The 8,617-nt window shown below is 41.3% G+C and overlaps 1 pseudogene; it reads left to right on the forward strand.

The window, feature by feature from the left end:
• Positions 1 to 6,889: 6,889 nt before the first annotated feature.
• On the forward strand, positions 6,890 to 7,390 carry LOC149221410 (sucrose synthase pseudogene; annotated as a pseudogene).
• The last annotated feature ends 1,227 nt before the right edge of the window (positions 7,391 to 8,617 follow it).

Here is an 8,617-nt window from a genome sequence, read left to right on the forward strand (position 1 = left end):
CTTTTGGTTTGAATCTAAACAAAAGGAATTCACAGAGTTGAAAGACTGCCTCTGCTCAGCACCAATGCTCGCATTGCCAGACTTGCAACAACCATTTGAGGTCGAGACAAATGCCTCTGACTATGCTATTGGGGCAGTTCTTACTCAACATGGGCATCCAGTGGCATATCACAGTGAGACACTTTTAGACACAGTCCGGAAGTATCCCACTTATGACAAAGAGTTGTATTCCATTATGCAGGCCTGCCGACAATGGAAACATTACATTTTGGGGAAGGAAACGGTCATCCACATAGACCACCGACCCCTCCAGTTCACACAGAACCAAGGGAAATTACAGAATGATCTCCATAAAAAGTGGTCCACATACTTGCAACAGTTCCATTTGAATATCAAGTATAAGAAGGGCAGCACCAATAATGTTTCAGATTGCCTCAGTCGACCACCGATCATGTCATTAACCACCGTGCTCAACTCTTGTGGGCAGGAGCTTCTGATTGGCCACTTCTCTAAAAAAGCGACCCAGACTTTGGCCACACATACCAGACACTCTTGGAAGGTTGGCATGTTCCAGATTTTCACCTCCAGGATGCCCTGTTATGCCACATGGGTCACCTTTGTGTTCCTTCAAGCGAGCGTGCTGATGAGCCCCAAAATTAGATAATTATATGGGCTCATTCAACCTCCTAATTTGACTTAATCCACCATTCTCATTAGTTTATTGCATGTTTTTGATTATATTTATGCTAATAGAGTGAATTGGGTTAGTCATTATGCCAACAAGTCTAATGTGTGCTTTGTGTAGTCTTTTTGGTCAATTTGGAGACAAAATCAAAGGTTTTAATGAGCACTTGGCAGCCAAATTCGTGGGAGAACAAGGGATAGGATTTGTAGGAAGGTGTCCCCTTCATTTATGGCCCTTACCTCAAATTCTCCACCATCAGCTCGGAGTTCAAGGGCCACCAAATCGATTATCACAAGGGCAACCAAGCAAGTCAAGTAGTACTGTTGTTAACTGCAAGTTTTGGGCAGCTGAGTCCCTAAAGTTTAGGAGGACTGTTGGGTCCTCAATTTGTATAAATAAGAGGGCTTAGGGCCTCATTTCAGTTATTCATTTTTTTGTTAGCCAGTAGTTAGTCACTTCGTAGGCAGGAGTTAGCTAGCTTGTAGTTCGATTTTAGTCAGTAGATTAGCTTTGCATTTCAGCACATTTTCAAGCTTTCCTTTGTGGACAATTTTTGATGTAACTCTTCTTTTCTTGCTCAATAAAGATGAATCCAGCTTTGCACTAGCTCTAAATCTCTCTTAGGAGGTTGTAGCTCTTGGGGTTGGGCCCATCTCAAGCGCCCAGTACCTCCGTTGTTTATCTTTATGTGTTTTTGCTGCATTCTTAGAATAAAATCTGCTATTTAGATTTAAATCTTGCTTTGTTATTCAGATTGATTTTGATGGTTAAAGTAGCTTTTCATGTTCATATTTAGTTGGTAGGATAATAACAGGAAAAAGGCTCCAAAAAAGGGTCAACAAACACTTTTGGTTTCAGCTCTTCCTTATTGGATCAGGGGCTGGAATTGAAGTAACTGTGTTGTCCCAAACAAAAACACTAGTTTGCTTTACCATGCAATCCTTAGTGTACTGTTTTCATTTGCAGAAGTTGGTCATGTGTTCAGATCTCTGAAATGTTTCATTGCATAGTTGATATACATGGTTCTCTTCCAAATAAAGCTGCCGTTCATTCACTTTATTATTAGTTAGATTAGATTAGCTAGGACTTTGATTACTTGCAAGACTTTGTGGATTCAGTTGAATGCGTAAGGTGCAAAGCATCTCTACCACTCTTTCATCCACCTAAGCTTCATCAAAGCCATTAGCTCCATCTCCTAGCTAGGTTCCTCATCTCGCATCTTTCCTCTTGCCCACGTAACCTTACCTTTTTGTGCAATCATTGTTTCAGCCTTTTTTTGAGCCAATTTAGCCATCTACACCTTCTCATCACTCCATCCACCAGTCCCTGGGCCACTTCAGACCCCTATCCTACCTCCATATCCATTCATGCATCTTCCCTCACTCACCCATCCTCCAAAATCCAATTTTTAAACATCCTGTAGAAATTTCTGAACATCCTGTAGAAATTCCTGAACATCCTGTAGAACCCCTGCAGACTTCCTGCAGAAGCTCACAAATGAGGTTTCTTGATAGCCAAACTTTGTGAAACTCTCTGGAAGGGTGTTAGGGACTCCTTAGACCCTCTCAGAACCTTCCTGACCTCTTCCAAGCATTTCTCCCCCTTGATCCACCCCTGCACAGTCAAAGAACAGTGAAAGCATATGCATGATGAAATTGACGACTTAATCAAAAATACAAAAAGATGTTTTCTTTAGATAGAGGTAGTCTAGACACATGTATTTTAACTTCATAGAAGTAATGGAATCTCTTTCAGTAGTTTGCATTCTCTCCTTTGCATCAGTAGGACTAGCTGGTAGAATTAGGGTTTGCTAGGGTTTGCGTTTTCTTTCAGTTTTTCAATCTCTTTTCGCAAATAGATTAGATTCCTTCGAGTTAGCTTTCATCCATCAATTAAAAAGCTTCTTCTAAGAGCTCATAGAAGTTGGCTTAAGCTCCTAGCGGACTTGTGCTAGCTGACCAAGTGACAACTGCGGCAAGAGCTAGTACTTGTGCATACAACACCGTCGCTTCCAAGTTTGTTACGAACTACAGGGTTGATAAAAGTAAATAAGGGAGTCTCAGGAGTTGCAGCATTATTGCTGCAATACTGGAGCCCACCATCATTTTGGCACCATTGCCGAGGAAGCGTCAGAGTATTGGTGATTGCTGCTTTTCTTCTATTCTCTACTACAACCTTCTGCTAAGTAGTTTATTTCATTTCCATTATGCAATTTCATTTCCGCAAAAGTAGATTAGACATTTCCTGCTTTCATAGATTAGCATTTCCATTCCACAATTTCAATTTTGCAAGCATAGATTAGCATTTCAATTCTGCAAGCGTAGCCTAGCATTTCATTCCTGCAATTTCATTTGAGCAAAATAGATTAGTCATTTCCTACTTTCATTTCAATTCCGAATTTTCATTTCAGCAAGATAGTTAGTTGCAGTTCAAACTATTTTAGTTTTGTAGGTACAATTCCGCATTTTAATTTCAGCAAGATAGTTAGTTGCAGTTCAAACTATTTTAGTTTTGTAGGTACAAGCAGAAAAAAGCAAAAATCAACCAAAAAGATTTTCTTTCATGCCTTGTAGGAGTAGAGATAAGTAAAAAAAATGATTGCACAACGCCCCCACTACTTCACACAGCCAACCTTCTCTCTTCTTCGATGGTTGTGATTAAAGAACCCTTAGGTGGAAAATAAGACATATCTGAAGAACCTCAAGGGAAGAAGAAGAAGAAACCATTCCTCTGGAGCGAATGGCTACTAGCAGAAATGTTGGGAGAAGTACCTTATCCAAAAATGAATTTGAAAATTAGATGGAAGATTTCAAGAGCGAGATGAGGCAGTTTCTTGCCATGCAACTGGATACCTTGTAGATTCAAAGGAAGCAAGAGGAAGCCAAGAGGGCTTTGGCCATTTTTTGTCCCAGGTGCACTAGAAAGCATCCTAGGAACGAATGTTCAATGCACTCTCTAGAATTGTGTTTCGTCTGTGAAGAATACCATCCTACGAATCAGTACCCTTCCTTGCCTGGACTTAAAGCTACATACCAGAGAGCCAAAGGAGCCACTAAATCACTCTATTATATGAACCAAAGGAGGCCACATGGACCCATACCCTACCAGAAGGGAATGCAAGGTACATCCCAGACCTATTATGACCCCTATCAAACCACTTCCATACCTTCTTGGGGTCCCCCTGCTCACCCTTCCTGGTTCACACCTCCTCCTTGTTCCTTCACGGATCCATATTATGCCTAACCAATTGCTCATTCATTTCACTCTTATGCTTAGCCACATCCTCAGTGGAATGCACCTCATCAGGGGTGGAGGCCCCAGTACAACTCTCCTCCCGCTCATTTGCCTCCACCACCTGCCCAACTACAACCCCATCCACATCCATCTCAAATATACACCCCCACTCAGCTACCCGTACCACCATTCCCAAAACCATACAATGGAGTAGCTCAATCCAATTACAATGCTGAGGCACAACATGTCCAAATGACTCCTCTTGAGCTCAATGATCTTCACCATAGCTCAGGAAGAGTATTGCAAAACAGAGATTATATTGACAACATTGAAGGACCAAAGGAAAAAGAAGATTCAAAAGAAAGGATCAAAGAACCATGGGCTGCTCTTGATGAAGAAAAGAGATCAGAATCAGAGATCAAGAAATCTCCCTCATGGTTACCATCAAATTTTCCATGTATTCAAGAGAAAGATCAGCAAAAAGAGGAAGATGAGAAAGTCATGGTAGAAGGTGACATGAAACATGATCCAGATCAGCAAAAGGACCAAGGATATCAGAGCTATATTTAAATATGGTTTCAGACGATCACTAAGTTGCAGCAATACTCTCTTCTTCAGCTATGTTTGATCCCTTCAAAGTCAAATCATTTGGTCTCTGAAATCCAGATAGTTGTCAAAGCATGAATTTCAAGCCTCCACATCATTTTGTCTCTAATCTCGATGTGCACCTGGCTCCATTGGAAGTATTCTTACACTTGAAAATGATTTTGTTTTTCAAGTAGGGTAGGGTAGAAAAAAGAAAAGAAAAAATAGAAAAAATGAAAACAAGAAGAAAATAAAAATCTAAGGTGAAAACCTCTTCGGAGGCGCCTTAGATTGGCTTATTGATTGAAAACCTCCATGAGACAGTCAATGGGTTGGAAAGAAGATAAAATAAAAAGGGAATAAGATCCCTGGGTGAAAACCTCCCTTGGAGGCACCCAGGGCAAGCAATTAGGGTGAAAACCTCCATGAGGCGCCCTAGTTGTTTTCCAAAAAAAAAGAGAAAAAGAAAAAAAAAAGAAATCTAATTTCCATTGAATAATTTCAGGTTGCAGCAAGGACATTGCAGGTCAGGAGGCTCACTCAAAACAAAGACAGAGGAAGTTCTATGCCTTCTACAGGAAGTTTTGTGTTTTCTACAGGAAGTTCTGTGTCTTCTACAGGAAGCCTATAAACAAGCCAAAATTGATCTCTAAAGAGGACCTGAAGGACGGGAATCTATCCATGAGGCCTGAAAGAATCCATGTTTCCATCCCTCACCCTTTTCCATCATTTTTTCCATCTCATCGTGCTTCTTTCCTCAAAACTGTGTGTTCTACAGGAAGTTCCTGTAGAAATTACAGGATTTCTACAGGAAGCTAGAAATGGATTTGAAAAAGGTATTTTGGCAAACATGAGAGCTTCCTCAAGGGGTCAGAAGTCCTCCTAAAATCTTCAAACTCCTCCTCCATCATCTCCATGCCTGCATCACAACCCAAGCTCAGTTTTTCTTTCCATGCAAAAACTTGCAGAATGCTTTGAAGAAAAAAATACATAGAACAGATTTTTTTTTTTTTTTTCCCTGGCTTGAAAACCATGCATCCATTTGTAAAATTGTTATAGGGGGAGTTGTATAGGGACAATGGTAACATGCCCGAGCAATTTCAACCAATTCTGGTGCATGGTTTCCAAGAAATCCGCCTCCATCACCGTCAGCCATTTTTTCATTTTCTCCATATCCGTGCATCCATTTAAAAACCTATTTCATGGGGAGATGCATATGGGTGATAGTAGCCTACCCAAGCAGTTTCAGCCGATTCCGATGCACGGTTTCCGAGAAATTGATCTCTGTAATCTTCAGCCATTTTCCATTTTTCTCGAAATCTATGCATCCATTGATCGCAATTTTGCTATGGGAGATGCATAATGATGATAGGAACATGCTCAGCAAGTTTTAGATCGATCCGGTCTACCATTCGGGAGAAATGGCGAAAACAAGTTTCTGTCCTGTGAAAATTCAACCTCAGCAGCTTGAGGGTGCAGATTTGAACGCGAAGTCAGCTCCTACAGCATGGATCTGGCCAGAGGATACCTACACAAGAAAGCAGCCAAGCCATCATGCAACCACCAAAACAAATGCATGCAGCAACAGAAAGCACCTCACAACAACCATTTGACTTCAGGTACGTGACTAAAACTCATTCCTCTGATTGCATGAATGTAATTCGGAAACAGCATGAGCAATGAGATGGTTGGGATTAAAAAAAAATTGGTGGCCAGCTAACTAGCCACCCTCATCCAGTTCAACAGCACTCGGTGGGTGAATAAGACACGTGCGCTCAGCCATCTCAGGAGGAAATTGGGAAACAAGTAATGGTGACTGTTTGACCTTCAACGTGATTGATGGAGTGATCATAGGTAGGAAACATGATGATTCGTGACAGCACTTCCGTCTGCATGGCCAGCACATGTTTTTGCCACCTCACCACAAATCATGCAGCAATTAAAGACGGCTCGGCTGAAACTCACAAACTGCTATTCATCTGCACTTTCCACATCCTCAACTGAAGTGTGCACAATCAGTTAACCTATCATCCTCCACTGAGTTTTTCTACCTGTTTTCGAAATTCTCCCGCATATCGGGCTCGCTCAAAGGCAGAATAACATTCTACAGGAAACGGGGGGGTCTTCTATAGGAAGTATGGCACAACATTCTGGAGCAGAGAAGCCCAGACTTTTCTTCATCAAGTTTGGAGTTCTGAGAGAGGTGGGCTTGGAAAAAACACTCTTCCATGCAATCAATGAATTGAAAGAATTGGTGGAACACAAAATTCAAGGATACTCCGGGTACCCTTTAGAACAGAAAAAGGAGTTCTGCAGAAATGGGTTTCTCGATTTGATGTGTGGCCTTACTTGGAGAGATTTTTAGAGGATGTATTAAATGAAGTAATGGTAGAGCTAAAAGGTCAACCTGACTTGATCATTGGCAATTACAGTGATGGACATTTAGTTGCATCTCTGATTTCACATAGACAAGGAATCACTCAGTGCAACATAGCCCATGCTTTGAAGACCAAATACCCAGATTCAAACATATACTGGAAAAAATATGAAGGAAAATACCATTTCTCTTGCCAGTTTACTGCAGATCTAATTGCAATGAATCATGCAGATTTTATTATCACTAGCACATATCAAGAGATTGCTGGAAGCAAGGATGCTGTTGGACAGTATGAGAGCCACACTGCTTTCACCCTTCCTGGTCTTTATCGTGTGGTTCATGGAATTGATGTTTTTGATCCCAAATTCAACATTGTTTCTCCTAGAGCAGACATGCAGATTTATTTCCCTTATACAGAGAAGCAGCATTGTCTTACTGCTTTACATGGTTCAATTGAGGAACTCTTGTTCAATCCTGAACAGACAGCTGAACACATGTATTTTGAATGACCATAATAAGCCCATTATCTTTTCTATGGCAAGACTCGATAGAGTGAAAAGCATGACAGGACTGGTTGAATGGTTTGCAAAGAAAAAACACTTGAGGGATACTGTCCTCCACGTTCTGGGGAGGAAACCATATACAAAATTCCCATTCTGATCAGTGCACAAGCCAAAACAGAGTGTGAGGAAGCAAGATATTGAGGCAGAGAAGAAAACTAAGGGTAAGGAAGCTAAGGGAAAGAAAACCTAGGGCAAACCATAACAGGAAAAGCCACAGGAAAAGCAAGAGGAAAAGCAAGAAAGAAAAAGAAGGAAGAAACAGAGAGAAAAAAAAAAGTTTAATCCCTGAAAATTGTTGTAGGTTGCAGGAACAAAATGCGGAAAGGGGGCCTCCCAACACAAGTAGAAGGGTCCCCACCAAGTTCCCAGGCATCCTCACATCCATCCCCTCCATGAACACTCATTTTTTCAGGGTTCGAACACAATCTAGTCATGGTTCAACCTTCTACAGGAAGCTACAGGACTTTCTACAGGAAGTTCTGTATTTCTACCAGAAACATCCTGTAGAGCCTTTGGGCAGGCCAGAATCGATTATGAAGAGGGTTTTGAAGCTTGAAGTCTGTTGAGGAGGCATGAAACCACTCTTTTCTTCCATCCTCCACTGGTTTCATCTCCTTTCACCACCATTGCCACCATCTGATTGAATATACTTACACAATCATACCAAAGCTGAGAATTCTCTAGGAAAAGGAGCAGGCAGTGGGAAGAAGCAGAGAGAAAAACATGGTTTCATGACCAAGAAGAGGACATCACTTCAGAAGCTTGGCATGACAAGGAGGCCACCAAGGCCATAAAAGATGAGGAGATAGATTGGTTGCTCAGAGGATGAGCAACACTTTCAGTAGGGGGGTGATGATGAGCCCCAAAAAAGGATAATTATATGGGCTCATTCAACCTCCTAATTTGACTTAATCCACCATTCTCATTAGTTTATTGCATGTTTTTGATTATATTTATGCTAATAGAGTGAATTGGGTTATTCATTATGCCAACAAGTCTAATGTGTGCTTTGTGTAGTCTTTTTGGTCAATTTGGAGACAAAATCAAAGGTTTTAATGAGCACTTGGCAGCCAAATTCGTGGGAGAACAAGGGAGAGGATTTGTAGGAAGGTGTCCCCTTCATTTATGGGCCCTTACCTCAAATTCTCCACCATCAACTCAGAGTTCAAGGGC

This window comes from Pinus tabuliformis, chromosome Q, assembly GCF_031772625.1.
Source record: "Pinus tabuliformis cultivar Carrire ecotype Pingquan chromosome Q, CPIR1, whole genome shotgun sequence".
NCBI classification, from domain to species: domain Eukaryota; kingdom Viridiplantae; phylum Streptophyta; class Pinopsida; order Pinales; family Pinaceae; genus Pinus; species Pinus tabuliformis.